Source organism: Ostrinia nubilalis, chromosome 28 (genome assembly GCF_963855985.1).
Source record: "Ostrinia nubilalis chromosome 28, ilOstNubi1.1, whole genome shotgun sequence".
Taxonomy (NCBI): Eukaryota; Metazoa; Arthropoda; class Insecta; order Lepidoptera; family Crambidae; genus Ostrinia; species Ostrinia nubilalis.
The window spans coordinates 3,702,269-3,717,235 of record NC_087115.1 but is presented as its reverse complement, the minus strand read 5'-3'; the positions used below and the strand labels follow the sequence as shown (position 1 = coordinate 3,717,235).

Genomic DNA, 14,967 nt, shown 5'->3' with positions numbered 1-14,967 from the left:
CGATGATTTTTCTATACAAATGTCATACATGTATTGTGACCGTAAATTATTTCTAGTGTCACTTTTTTTATGAAAATACTGTGCATGTCCTTTTACAAATAAACAAATTTCTAATATGTATATACCCGTCAATGTCAAATATTTACATTCCTTAAATACTACCCGTAATGTGTCATATGGACCAATATTATAAATTATTCGTAAACACTTTTTTTGCAAGATAAATGTAGACTGAACATTTACAGAATTGCCCCAGAATATTATACCGTATGTCAGTAGTGGATAGACGTATCCATAATATGCATTCTTTGAAATTTCTATTGAGGTCACCTTTATAAGTATCAATATGGCATAACAGCTACTAGATATTCGTCTATTTATATTGTCAATGTGAGATTTCCAATTCAAATGGGAATCTATGGTAATACCTAAAAATTTGATATCAGACACCTGCTCAATTTTAGTCGCGTTAATAACAATGTTCAAATCTAGTGGGACCTTCTTATAGTTTCTGAATTCCAGCAATTTCGTTTTAGCCAAGTTTACTTTTAGGTTTATACCTGCTAACCATTCGGTTACTCGGTTAAGTGTACTATAAATTGTATCAGTGAAACTCTCATCATTTTGTTTTTCCTTGGATAAGAATATAGTAGCATCATCCGCGAACATAACGCATAGGTGATTTACTATTTGTGGAAATTCATTGACATAAATCAAGAACAAAAGTGGCCCTAGAATGCTACCTTGCGGTACACCCAGGGCAATAGTTTTCCAATTAGACTGTATTCGTAACATTGTTTTTGTCGTTGAGTCATATGTGTCTAGAATTGTTGCTTGTTCTCTGTTTGTTAAATACGATTGCATAAGTTTGAGAGCAATTCCACGAATTCCTATGTGCTCTAATTGCTTTAGTAGGACCTTATGAACGACACAGTCAAAAGCTTTTGACAAATCTAGAAAAAGTCCAACACAAGTATTTTTCTTATCTATATCTACCCACATTTGTTTCAAAATTTTAAAAATAGCTACAGTTGTATTTTTACCTTTCTGGAATCCAAATTGATTTGTATTTAACGTCTTGTTTTTGTCCAGAAAAGACATGATCCTATTATAAATTATTTTCTCAAAGATTTTAGAAAAGTTTGATAGTAAAACAATAGGTCTATAATTGTTCATGTCGCTTTTAGATCCTTTTTTATGAAGAGGTTTTACTAATCCCTTCTTCAAATCATCGGGGAATATACCGGTTTCAAAAGTCAAATTTATGATATAAGTTAAGTATAAGTAAAGTCAAATATTTTACTGTCCCATTTTGTTTTTTTTCCTTTGAGTAATTAGGTGGGCCCCTAAGTATTAGCCCAGGGCCCCCTAAAATCTTGGTCCGGCCCTGATTCAAACCAAAGTCATGTAATAATAATAAAACTTTATTAGCAAAGTATGAGCACTTATTGTATTGCATCCGCTAACATAAACCATAACCTACACCAAACCGAAACATTGTTGTCCACGTTACGTAATCGGCGTTTGTTTATCAAGAGAAAGTTTTGATGACACTGAAACCATTTTATCGAATGAAATTAAATAATGTGAGGTCATTTATTTTATTGATATTGTCAAAATAGGAACTGTAAGTAAGTAAAAGTAAAGATACACTCGACATCAAATAAATCGCACCTCCCGCGACAAGCATTTTCAAACGTATGCTTCCCCACTTCCCACCAATATTGGCACCATTTGAAAGCCTAGTTCTAACCTTCATTTCATTAAAGGAAAGGTTTTTACCCCAAAAATGTGTCTTTAGAAGGATCCAGAGTCACTTCTTCAAAAAATAGGTAGTTACGCTAGAGCCAACTTTTATGGCTATAAAACTGTTAAGTTGGGATTAATCGCTATTCATCTGTTAAAGAGGACACGTGAGATCATTATTTGGTTTTATAACCATAAAAATTGGTCTAATTGATCCCATAGGTGGGCCCAAAGTGAGGTATTTTTTCAAGTCACGTTTATGGTATATGTTAATCATTTATTAAGAAATTAAATGTGTTTTTCTTTAAGGATATTTATTGGGCTTTCAAATAACACCAATATTGTTGGGGCACCATGATTGTGTCAGAAGAAAATCGTTAAAGTTCGCGTCGCGGAAGGTGCGGTTTATTTGATGTTGAGTATATTATGTAAATCTTTGGGGGAGGCCTATGTTCAGCAGTGGACGTCTTGTGGCTGAAATGCTGATGATGATGATGAACAATAAAAGACGTCACAAGTATAATTTTATGCGTTTATATTGGATGGATAGAATAGAAAAAAAATGTGGTCAGTAAATTTTATATTTTGACAAGGCATTCTGAGTACTCACAGACATTTTGTTGTTAATTAACAGTGCATTTTGAGTCTGAACAATATTTTACAAATTCCATGCTCAAATGTATTTTATTTTAGGCTAAATAAAGATGATGGGTATGATCACGCTAACCTACAGTACTAGAGAATAACTTTTTTGTTTCATGCACCCTTGAAAACTTTTAGGTCCATGTTTTGTTTTTCAAAATTCAAAATTGGAATCCGTATCTTTGACAGCCAGCAACAAGTCAAGGCAACTACTTTTACAGGTTACATGCATTAAAAAAAATAAATGCTTGTAGATCTAGGCCACTCACCTTAGTAATCGAAGAAACATAATAATCGGTGAGTGAATGCAAAAAAAATCCTTTCGAGTTGAAGTAGATTCACTGATCCACAGCACAAGCACCGCAATCCAGTATTTTAGCACATCAACAACAAGTAAACACTCTTTTTAATGCACACTGAGATAACACTGAGTTCCTGGAAACTGAGTTATTTGTGTTTCGATAAATTCCCAATATTTTCGCACGTCTACAATCCACGACCTTTGCGCATGAGTGAGACATACTCTCTAATCTGTGCATGAGTGTGTTGAACATGGATGGGCAGTCGTCATCAAAAAAAGAGATGAAGAAACGCCGTACCTGTCACTTACTTGTACGACAATGTTACGAATGCCGGTGGATAAAAAACCAAACTAACCATTTTTGATAATAACTTTGACAGCTTGCGTAGACACTAGCGCCACTACAAACTGCAAATCTAACTTGGGAATTGACGTCGTAAACACGTAGAGTGAAAGAGACAAAAGATGCAGACGACTATAACCTCGTCTTTTATTTTGATACAAATAGAAAGAGATAGATGGGCATAGTGCTGTAACACATCTAGTTATCTTTATTTAAGTGATCATTTCTATTATTATAACAGAATAAGACTAGTTGAACTATTACTTTTTTGGGAAACACAATGTTGTTACATTGTAATTAGTCCATATTTTATTGAATCTTGGTGATATCCACAGATTAGAGAGTATGTCTAAAGACAGATAGGAAACGGCCCTAGTATTGGTTAAACGATAAACAAACTGGTACCGAGCTAGATTGTCCAGTAGGTGGCGCTGAATACAATATGGCGTCTGCCGCCCACAGATTAAATATACCTGTCATACTTTTTTATATTCCGTTCCTTTTCATGTATTGCGGTTAAAAATAAAACTATTGAAGTATCAAATGAAACTTTATTGATGAAATATAACATGAAATATTTTGTTTACGAAAATCAATAAGCATTAAAACTATTGGATTTTAAAAGATTACAGTACATTGTTTTAGTTTTTACATAATGTACTCACGGCTTGACATTTGTATGTAACTCATACAAAATAAGTTGCGTTATGACTTATAGTAAAATAGTTTTTAATGTTCTCCATAAATTCACACGTTCACTCTCACTTTGGTTCTGTCCAATCCAATAGCCACTGTAAGCAGGCCAGGTCTACACGTTTCTCACCACCTGTAAAATATATGAAATATTTGTAAATTTAGAGCAAAAAGATGCACATGTCACGGTAAGACTGTAATCTCCTACATCATCTACATTCTACACTAATATTATGAAGAGTACAGCAGATGAACAAGTGATCTGTCTTATCTACCATACCTACTTACTGTCTGTTTTGTTTCTAGATTTGCACTACTTTGTTAAATAAAATTAATTTACCTTGTCAAATGTGTACTTGTCAATCAATTACATGTACATTCACAGAATCTGGATTCCACCAATCTGTAATTAAATAATTAACTTTTATTTGATCCTAGTCGAAAAGCGTCAGAGGATAGGGTTAGAATCATTTTGAGGGTGTTTTAAATTTTAAAGGTACTTACCAAATGTTCTTATCAACAGAAGTTGTTTTAATTGTTATCTGGGTAATTCATCTAATACAAATCTTCCTAATTTAATGCATTTATGTCATGGCATAACTTGCAAATGAAATGAGTTCATCGTTTGTAATCAAGCATTCTTGGTCTGGTTTTGTTGCTTATATAGGTTTCTTCTAAACTTATTTGAATAGGAAGTAAAGGTTGGTTCATCTGGATTTTAAGTAACAGTTGACAATAATGATCAGCACCGGTGATTCCATAGCAAGCACTTTTATTGTAATTGCAGCTTAACACCTTATAAGTTCGATATTAACCTGAAACAAATAGGTACTTAGATTCACTGTATAAAACACGTATCATTCACTGTGTCCTGCAATCTATGCCTGCAATGTACCTACGTGTATTGTATTTTGGGTCCAAACTCCAAAGTATGTTGTTACTCCATGAAACGATCCATATTTAGTTTCCATTGATTTAAATGGAGTTATGAATGATATTGTAATGAAGATTTAATCCTTTGTGTGGTTCAATACTTGATAAAACATGATGCTGCTGCAAGCTGCAATAACCTTTCTCGAGTGGATATCTTACTTGAGAGAAATTTCTTCTTAAAACAAACATCAATCCAACTGGCAATCCATGCACATGTAGTTCTTATTAATATTGATTGAGAAATTATTGATTTTAATTAGATAAAATTTGTTAGAAAAACACGTTTTTTCGATGAAAATTTTTGACGTTTTTTTTTTTTAATAATGTCACAGTTGTAGACTTGAGACGGAACTAAATTGGTAAATTGATTAAAGTGAAAATTACGACTTTGAATTAATATACTTTTAAATAATCAATAATCATTTCATTTATAGAATGCAAATAGATTCAATAAAATAATTTATAAATAAAAGTTGAAGTTGTAATTCGAAAATGTTTACTAACTTGATTCCAGACACGCAAAAGACCATTGTCGCATACAAACGACAACTATAAAAAAAGTCACTTCCTCTCGGAACTGTCAAAAAAATTCACTCTCTATGGAGCTGTCAAACTCTATGGCGTTTCCACCCCGTGGTGATATCCACCGAAACTTCTAACCTCAAAATACTACTTTATAGAAGCGTTTTATTCGCTGCATGTTTTATTACTATGTAGCTTATTAAGTTAGGACTTATTATTTCTCCTCGTTTCTTATTGCAGTTTGAAATCATATTATGACATTATTAGGTACACTATTCTATTTGAATTTATAAAGAATCTCGTATTGCCTTTCGAATTAGTGACAATAAATCCGTACCGCGCGGGAATAACTTGACATGTCATTTTTGCGTACTTTTCAGGGGAGCGATTTTAAAGTTTAGAGTTCTCTGGTAAATCGGAATTAATGATAATTGATATTTTTATGATTGAAATAAGCTAATTTGATGCGTATCTTTCGATTGGCGTAAGAATTTGATTAAATTATCTTCTTAATCTATTAAAAAAAAGACTTGTCAAGTTGTGTACCGACGACTTGTCAAGTTATTCACCAAAGAAAAACAAACTTTTAAGGTGTAAAAATTAGATTTAAGTTAATTATTTTGAATGAAGTTTAAGTAAAAAAACAAAACATAAAAATAGAACATATTTTTATCACTTTTGCAATGAAATAGTAACAAATTTATTAGAAAAATCAAATATAATCGCAGATTATGATTGCTTTTGATCAGATAATTGTACGTTTACTTGAAATTAAAAAAAAAGACAAATAAAAGAACAAAAGCCATGCTTCATAACAAGCACTATTAATTTTAATTATTTTAGGCTTACCATTAAGCTTAAAATAATTAAAATTAACTGGATATATTTTTGCGTAAGGTCGACACGCCCTTTCGCGTCCACCGTCCAGTTCACGTCCAAATGATGGATCACTCTAGAACGTAAGCTATTGCTATGATTCACTGAATGTATGACAGGTAAACCCACATTAAAAAAATCTTATAGCATGCTACCGTTTTTGCCAAAAATAAATCCCACGTGAGCAGGTGCGCGTTTCAAGGTAAGTTTTTAATATATTTAGGTCTAGTTTGGGATTTACCACAGTCTCTAAGCCTTAACCATGAACCATACAATACGGATAATGATATCGGTGATTGTACTTTATTAAATGACACTTAAAATAAGATGGATGCGAATTTACTACAATGAAATTTCCACTTTGCGTCAGAAGTGATCGCGGTCTGGTCTAACTGGGTCTAAGATATTAAAATATACAAAACAATGCATGTTTTATATTATTAAAAACGTTATTTACATGACTTATCGAACACAAAGTTTTTTTTCAGTACTTAGGCCTTTTCCTGGACGCTAATACACGCTCCAAATGTAGCTTACCCTTTGTGATAGCCAATTTGCGTCCACATTATCACGTCATTTTTTTAAATACAGACGTTGTAAATAATATTAAAAAGCAAACTGTGCCTAGAGAGGAGACCATATTGCAAATTGAGCCATACTATTGAAATTTAAAAAAATGAAATAAACTAAAATATAAATGTATGTTTATAATTATTAAGTGTGATACCTAAATATTTTGAATACCAATTAGTAAGATTTTATCTATATTTTTTTATTTCCATGCTGTTATTAATTATTAGTGATTTTGAATGCATTTTTTCTATATTATATTAATATTACAAAGATATTAAAACTTTTAATGGTTTAGAGCAAGTTTAATACTATACTTATAAAGACTGAAGGGAGCATAATGACAACAATTTTTCGTTCAAAATGATTACGAAAAATTGTATATTATTTTTATTCCTCAAATCTACCAACTCACTAAATGGACGAGATCTGGCGTATCGACCCTACTTACCTCATCATTATTCCTAATTAATGTCATTGATGTCAATAGACTATAAAAAATATCCGGAACTTAAAGTTGACCTAAAAGTTTATTATTAGATTTTCTACTTATATTCGGTTGTCAAACGAAATCTTAGTCTGTTATGATAAAACATTAGTAGATAGTACCTACCTATTGACTAAACTTATCCTTCTACTTTCAACTTGCTATTTAAACGTTAATTTAGTTTTAAACTATTGAAAATAGTAATAAAAGTAATATTTAACGCTTAAATATATTAAAAATACATTTTCAGGGGTTGCTAAGTAAAAAATATTTAAAGACACTCGAAATCCTGACAATGTTATATTTTAAAAACTGCTAATGACACATATAAAAATATGATTATACGAATGTAATAGCTGGATAACTCCAAGTATCCAAACTCTTGACAGTGTGCATAACTAGACAACTGCACATATCATGGATATGTTTAGTACTCAGAGGGGATCATAACTTGATAACTGTTTTTGTCAAATTAAAAACGAAAATCCATAAATGTATAAGTCGAGATATTAACAAATACATGTTCTGACATACATTGATAAATCGAAATATAAATGTTTGTACGAATAATATTAATTGGATATATCGTTATGTCAAATATTTATTGCCCAAATTAGAGATATTTACTTATGAACAAGAGCTGTATTTCAAGTATTTTTGGGTATTTCGAGTTGAGTTTTTTATACCAGAAGGGTATAAGGTAGAGGAAACGTTTAAGCTAATAAAAAAAAAAAAGTGCAGGTCGAGATGTCAAGTTATTCCCGCGCGGTACGGAAATAACTTCATATTTAATTTTGTTGCTGTCTTTTTTGTATTTAAGCATTACTTCTTTTGTTTTCTGATTAGTTATTTATTTGTAAGTCGATCAAATTGGTATGTTTAAGAAAAAAACAACAAAAAAGTTCCAGTTTATATCTTTATAATAATATAGGTGTGGACTTATTTATAACTTTATTATCTTATCAACTTTTAGTACTAAGAATCAAAATCTTGCTAGTAGTTTTATTGATTCTTCGAAAGAACACACGAAATTGACATTAAAGTTAAAAAGTAACATGGTAAGTACAGTTCTGCATTATTTATTTAAGTGATTTAACGACTTTCGAGTACTTACTATTACATACCAATATACCACAACCTTTAGATAACCGAGCTTTATTGAAAACTAGCTTTCCGCCCGCGGCTTCGCCCGCGTGGAATTTTGTCTGTCACAGAAAAACAATATCGCGCGCGTATTTGCTCACCGTTTAGACCTACCCTGGACTACGACAAACATTTTAAAACCAAAATCAGCTCAATCGGCCCAGCCGTTCTCGAGTTTTAATCAGACTAACGAACATCAATTCATTTTTATTTATATATATAATTATGTCACCGTAAAATTGTGAATTCCGTCAGATTATAATCTGACGTAGTTAAATTACAATCTAACCTTTTTTTTTTTTTTTTTTTTAGGTGGTAAAAATGCATTGAGCTGCATACCCGCCGCTGTGGTCAGGCGACGGGTTATGTGGGGCTCTCCCCTCCAGACGGGAGGGGCCTACCCACTAAAAATCCACCAGTGTCCTTCTTTCTGAGCATAGGGGAGTTGCCGGTGTAGCGAACCTTAACCCGAGTTCCACCTATGCTCAGTTAATCCGCTGTGCGGACCCACCTTATTATTACCACAGGACAACTCTAAGCAGGCGCCTATGCGCCTTCCACCAGAAATTACAATCTAACCTAACCTAACCCTCTGTTAGTTTACAATCTAACGCGTTATATTATAAACTGACAGAGTTCACAATTTCACGTTGACATATAGATATAGATAGATATTCACGAAACGTGATAATTTTACTTTTTTTTAACAACTGTTTTTCCAACTTGGTAGGTATGTGGGATTAGAGATGGGTAGTGGGTAAAAACCCATTTCACCCGATTGGGTTAAAACTGGGTGATTTGGGTAAAAACCCGGTTTTTACCCATTATCACCCATTCTGGTGGGTGAAAACAAAAATAGCGTTTTTTTAAAGTGAGAAGTGGTATTTGTTGCTAAGGGGGCGTTCTAGTGTTACGTAATGCAATCTGGGGGGAGAAGAGGTCTTGAAAAACGTTACAATGCGTTACAGTGGCGGAAGGGCGGTTCGATTTCAAGTTTTTAAGCAGAAGTACTTTGTAGTTGGTGTTGTTATTTGTAACTTTATACCGTAATGTCATCAAAGAGAGAGTTTGGCATCTTTGGCATCCCCCCCCTCCCCCCCTCCATGTCCTTGCCATGATCACAAATTATTGTGTTCCTACTAAATTTCTTCTAAATCGGTTCAACGATTCTTGAAATAACACCATTTTATAAAATAATTGGTCACATCATCGTAACGTGATCAATTTTACGATTTGGCCACGATATAAATGCATATTAGTGTTAAATTTGACTTATTACTTATTAATCAATAAACTTAAATGAGAAAATTCAATAAAAATAAAGAAAAAATACCAATTGAAATAATTATAAAATTATCTGTTTTCACCCGGTGTAAACACCCACGGGTGGAATGAAACGGGTTTTTATTGGGTTTTTACCCTCATGTGGGTTTTTACCCGGGTGGAAACCCATCTCTATGTGGGATATGATGCTCAACCACCATAAGGAAGCTAGATGTTAGTGCTTCCTTTCGAGCGGGTGTTGTGCTCGGGGACCAAGGTCCAATTTACACCGTCTTGGTTTGCCTATATATACTTGGCAGGATATAAAACTCCGTATTATTATGAATAATTACCGACAGTCGCGGTAAAAGTGATAAATTAATCACATTTAACAGTGATTATTTGATAATTCAACCTTAGTACTAACAAATTTCATAAAAGAGAACAAGATATTGTGTACGTGCTCGTGTACAGCCAAACTTTTGAACGTTTTAATATCATATATTAACATAATTTGGCATAATGAGTTTGGAATGTTTCTTGCATAATATTACTTTTCCATGATGCCTATAACATAATGTTTTGATTTAAAGTGAAAAATAGGTTAAGGTGCGGCGGGGGTGGCCCTTGGGCCACCCCTAAGCCGCCTATTTAGTTTTATACACACATAAATTACCTCATATTAATCACATTTACCGAATCATGCGGTAATTATTCATAATAACCGGCGATTATTCATAATTTTCACATTTATCACTTTGACCGTAACATTTATACCACTTTGAGCTGATTTAACCAAGTGAAAAAAGATAGAGCTTATTTTTACGAGCATGGAATACAAATAAGTTTTTAGCTGGTTTTATTAAAATGAAAACTTTAAGGTAAAATTTGTAGATACGTACGTGCAATACGTGCATTGCTACTGTGTGAGCGAAACATTGTTTATAAAATAACATTGACTTGACTTACCAAGTTCGCTACATATAATTAAGTAGTTACATGGTAGGTTGGTATTGTTGGTAGGTACCTATAACTTTCAAATCCAACCTCCTTGACATGGATGGCATCCCGCCTTTTTGCAACTTTTTTTCTGTAGGTACACGTTCCTTTGTTTTTTAATTAGATCGTTGTATGTTTCATTCACAGGGAACATGTAATTTTTTTCAATTGTTTAATTAATTTTATTTCGTAATTGAAAAATTGAAAGTTTTAACGAAGTTTCAGTACTTTTAAATTAGCGTTAATTATTATAGGTAAGTGCCTACTTAGTACTATCATTCAATTAAGTAAAATAATACCTACCATGTGTGAAGGAAGTCATCATTCAGGTAAGTAGGTACTTACTTACATACCTAATAGATAAAGTAGGTAACTACTTAGATCACCTATGCCCGTTTTCACCATCCATTCCTAATTTTTAAGTGACACCTATGAAAACAAAATTCATATTGTTATGTTACCATACCACTTAAAAATTAGGGATTGATGGTGAAAACGGGCACTAGATAAATGTACCTACTTTTTAAGATCGATGTGATTTTTTAATGATTTTCTTTTAATAACTTAAAAGTAACCTACCTAAGGAGTACGACAAAGTTAACTTTTGACCTATATTTCTCAATTTTCCTTGAAATTTTTATCCATAACATTTTGCAAACAGAATAAAATTTAAATAACTCTTTTAATAATCAATGAACCCGTTCCAAAAAGACAGCATCCTTGATTAATTAAAACATTCATCAAGGATGCTGTCTTTTTGGAATGTCAACTTATTTTTGCCCGCGGCTTTGCCTACTTACTCGTTCGGACGTTCACAGTCCACTGCTGGACAAAGGCCTCCCCCAATGATTTCCACAACGCAGTGTGGGCAGGCCCCCACTAGGTGGACCGACGATCTGGTGAGGGTCGCGGGAGGTGCTTGGCGGACCGGGTGGTTGTGGTACCTACTTACTTATCAGTAAAATGATCCGTCCGTACCAGATTATCGATGTGTTGTGAAGTCACGGCAGCCAGGTGCGCCGTTAACTCGACCGGTGCACGGTGGGCTGAGTGTGAGTTTACATCATGTTTGGAAATTTTAGTTTTTGAACGTTTCCCTCTAGGGGCGCTGTACAATCCGTCATACAATCATGTCATTTTTTGACGCGCTCACTAGTGAGCCCGTTTGATGTAAACTCACACTAGGACCTCAGGTTGTAAGAGTCGCATCTCAAAATAGATGAATAAGGTGGGAAACGGACCCTCGAGCCTTCGCATGGTGACTGCTCTTCCATCTAAGCTACTTAGACACTGGGTGAACCCATGGATACCTATTTTCAACCGACTTCAAAAAAGGAGGAGGTTCTCAATTCGACCCGTATGTTTTTTTTTTTTTTTTTCTATGTTTGTTACGCGATAACTCCGCCAATTATGAACCGATTTGAACAAATCTTTTTTCGGCGTATAGGTAATACCTCAAGGGTGGTCCCATTTAAATTTAATAATAGAAAAAATAACCCCCAAGGGTGGAAAATTGGGGACGAACTTTTTTATACGCAATATCTCCGCCGATTATAAATCAATTTGACTGATTATTTTTTTGTTGAATAGGTATTATCAAAAGGGTGGTTTCATACGAATTTGAAGAAAATATTTCACCCCCAAGGGTGGAAAATTGGGGATGAACTTTTTTATACGCAATATTTTTAATTTTTAGTTTTTTTTGTGTTCACGCATTTGAAGTCGGTTTTTTTTTTTTTAAAAGTTATCAAGTGTAATTATGTTATTTTTGCAATAAACGATAAAAAAAACATAACCCTCTTTCTGGCGCAGTCGGATAAAATATCTTTCGTCAACAGCTATGGTGCTTAGCACAGGTGCTTAGTGCCCTTTTGTACCCTTTGCACCACCGGCCTGCACCACTGGTGGTGCAAAGGGTATTTTTAAATCCCTTTTACACCACCAATAGTGCCGCCCTACCATTAACTGTAAAACGATTATCTATAATCATATAATATTAATATGTATTATAAAGAGGAAAGATTTGATGGTTTGTTTGTACTGAATAGGCTCCGAAACTACTGGACAGATTTGACAACATAACATAAAAATTAATAACAACCATTCATACCTACATACAACGAATAATTCCTAAAGTACCAGGGCAACATAATCATAAAGGAGCTATATCAAATTCTTCTTGGTTGACCCGAGAAATAAACATGTATCATAAAATAACTCCTTTATGGTTATGTTGCCCTGGTACTTTATTCGTTGTATGTAGGATGTAGGCCCGGGGTATCGTGGGTCTGAATTGAAATTTAAAACACACAAATAAAACTTTTAGGTAAGTTTCGATTTATTTATAACAATTAAATTATTAAGTATTTTACAGTCTACTACTAGTTTTACAGTCGATGGTAGCACAGCACTATTTGTTGGTGGTGCAAGAGGGATTTAAAAATACCCTTTGCACCACCAGTGGTGCAGGCCGGTGGTGCAAAGGGTACAAAAAGCTTAGTGCGAGTTTGCATTGAACGTTCGTCGCTACTGAGTGCGTCAAAAAAATATATGAAGAATTAAGTAGTTCTTGAAAGTTACGCTATAAGTAAATAAATTAATAAATAAATACTGTACTGTATTTTGTTCATTTATTAATACTGTACTGTAATTAGTATTATAAGCGCTTTGTTCTCTTGTTAAGATGTTTGAAATAAACATTTTTTACGCAGTCGCTAGTTTGAGGTGAACTCGCATTAAGCGCCCTGAACCTGTGTTTAAAATTGTAAGTGAAATGAAACTAGCCCTTAACATTGCAAGTTAAACAAAAGCTTGTGTGTGTGGTGTTTACAGTAATCGTCAAATACCTACTCTGTGACACCCAAAGTCTTAGATTAATAAAGCCCAAAGTAAAAAAAAAGGCGATAACACAACATCCATTGTAAAAAAGATGTTGCGAACTTTTTGGCTACTTTCGGTGTCTCGAACTAATTATCCAAATTCAAATTAATTTGTTTCACAGAAATACTGAAACATGACATTACTCTTACATTACTTATTCTTTAGTTATTAACTTTTCTTATTATTACTATGTGCTAATGTTTTGTCTGTTTGTATGATGTCCATTGTACCTAAAAGTGTCTTTCTTTGGTTCTGACTGCACTCGGCGTCAAATAAATCGCACCTCCCGCGACAAGCACTTTCAAACGACTATGCAAATGCATCCCCACTTATGCAAATGCTTGAGCCAAGTTTTATGGTTATCAAACTGTTGTATTGGGATTAATAGCTATCCATCTGTTACAGAGGACACGTGAGATCATTATTTGGTTTTCTAACCACAAAAATTGGTCCAAGAGGTGAGCCCACACATTGTCTTTTTCCAAGTAACAGTTATTGGCGCGGAAGGTGCGATTTCTTTGACTTCGAGTGTACAAGCACATTATTTTGTGTGTTTAAAGTATGAATGTACTGGAATTCAAGAATAATCCTAACTACTACGGTTAAAAGATAAAAATAAAACTGCAATTTATTTCAAACACAAATTAATTTATTGACATTTTTTTTTGTCCAATTATACAATTGGGTTTTGTAATGCTTAATATGGATACATACAGAAAAACATTTTCGAGTTACTTTTCATATTGCCGTCAGTGAGTAGTGTGAAGTCTGCCGCGGAGGTACATTAAACTCTTAACGGCTCCAGTAACCGATTTGTTTGAGAATGTTCGAGGGTATTTCCTCAATTTCTTCCCAGCAGACGCAAATTCGGCCCTTGCCTTTGCCCGGCTTTGGTTTTCCTCCTGGATGGTGGCCTCCTGGTTTGGTACCTGGTCCTCCTGGAATAAAGTTGAAATCTCATAAAATAGAAGTAACAAATCTTAATGAATTTGATCACAATTGTCTCTTAAATTGTTTGTATTGGACAGATTTAAAATACTGTGGCATAGGTAATATTCACCGTGAAATATTAGTGGTTTTTTCCCGCAGTAAAATGATTCTATCTTAGTAGTACAATAATTTAAGGAAGTTTTTTTTATTCAAACGTTGATTTCGTGTGGCGTGCAGTCCAAATAAGTCACGTTTTTCAGGCTTTCGAGTTGATGATTTGTTTTTAGATTAGTTAAGAACAATGCTTTTTTTAATTTTCTTAAAATTACTCGCATGTTTTGCATAGTACCTACTACTTAAGGCTACCATATCGTTTTGCCGCAAGAAAACAACCACTAAAATTACACGGTGTATTAAATTGTTATCTTTTCTCACAGAAGAGCAAAAGCCTCATGTGATAAACCTGAAGTTATATTCAGAATTTCATTTTTGAATCTTATAATAAGGTATCAAATGAGATTTTACGAAATTAATCAAGTCATAGTTATTACCTGGTGAGCCTCCTGGCTGTTGTCCTGGTGTTCCTGGACCACTTGGTGTTCCTGGCTCTCCATTAGATCCTGGGCCTCCTGGTGTTCC

At 33.7% G+C, this 14,967-nt stretch overlaps 1 protein-coding gene and 1 long non-coding RNA gene across 2 annotated transcripts in view; both read right to left on the bottom strand.

Moving 5' to 3' along the window:
• The window catches only part of LOC135085204 (uncharacterized), a 54,338-nt gene extending 51,441 nt beyond the window's left edge, over nt 1-2,897 (bottom strand). The window contains exon 1 of the mRNA XM_063979957.1: nt 2,658-2,897. The gene's annotated coding sequence lies outside the window, so the exon portion shown is untranslated. The remainder of the gene's footprint in view (nt 1-2,657) is intronic.
• Nucleotides 2,898-3,569: 672 nt separating this feature from the next.
• LOC135085261 (uncharacterized) lies at nt 3,570-4,768 on the bottom strand. Its single transcript, XR_010260050.1, has 4 exons — nt 4,625-4,768; nt 4,230-4,540; nt 4,066-4,128; nt 3,570-3,858 (listed from the first exon to the last, which is right to left on the bottom strand). It is a non-coding gene; the product is annotated as an uncharacterized LOC135085261 (long non-coding RNA).
• Nucleotides 4,769-14,967: the final 10,199 nt, after the last annotated feature.